The sequence below is a fragment of the Macrobrachium nipponense genome, chromosome 30 (assembly GCF_015104395.2).
Source record: "Macrobrachium nipponense isolate FS-2020 chromosome 30, ASM1510439v2, whole genome shotgun sequence".
Classification (NCBI taxonomy): domain Eukaryota; kingdom Metazoa; phylum Arthropoda; class Malacostraca; order Decapoda; family Palaemonidae; genus Macrobrachium; species Macrobrachium nipponense.
Genome location: NC_087218.1, coordinates 36,403,963 through 36,404,922, shown reverse-complemented (window position 1 = coordinate 36,404,922; position 960 = coordinate 36,403,963).

Genomic DNA, 960 nt, shown 5'->3' with positions numbered 1-960 from the left:
CATATACATTGATGGTGGATGTGTTCCCTACATTCAGGAATAATAACTGCGGAGATTTCAGTGAATAATAAAAAAAGGGACAAAATATGACGTCATCAAATATGAAAAGCCTACTTTTGCAGTTTCCTATAACGATTCTTAATATCTAATTACGTCTCAGTATATATCATGCTTGCCTGCAATCTATCTCATAAAAGACGACAAAATAAACTTCACCGTGTATGGAAAGCCTACTTTCACTATTTCTTATGTCTATATCTCTTGGTTCATCATGTTTCATTAAATGATTTCGTAGTTGGCTGTAATTATTTCTTACAGGGATTAGGATTATGCTTGCGAGGGAATGTGTGGGAAAAGATTTTGATGCAATTCGTCAACATCTGGCTCTGTTACTCTAACCTGCATATATTGTCGAGGATGTTAACAAAATTGTAACTGACTTTAAACCGTTGAATAATAATGCTCCCTCAAATTGAAAACATCAAATGTTAACTGACTACCTCAGTCAGAAAAACTAACAGAAACTTCATTTTTAACGGCTAAAGTTCTGTACAAGTAGTACCCTGAAAATGCGGTACTCGTCAGCTATACAAATATCTTCAAATATATGTATCTCAATGTATTTTCAAATATATATTTGCTTAGAAAGGCATATATATTCTAATACCTAGTGAAGTGCATCTCGTGGATTGAGAGAAAAAAAACTCCATTTATCTTCATAACCAAATATACTCGAGTTGGCCATTACATCACAAGACATATGGAAACGAATGTATGGACCATAATTACCGTGAATAAGTAACATATGTTGGTACCACTCAGGATAATATATCTGCGGATGATACAAAACGAATGCTATTATACCGTTACATTACTTAGGCCAGGAACACCTGTACAGATGTTACTGACAATGCTTTCATAACGTCAACGCAATTTCTTCTACTTTGTCTTTCCTCACGG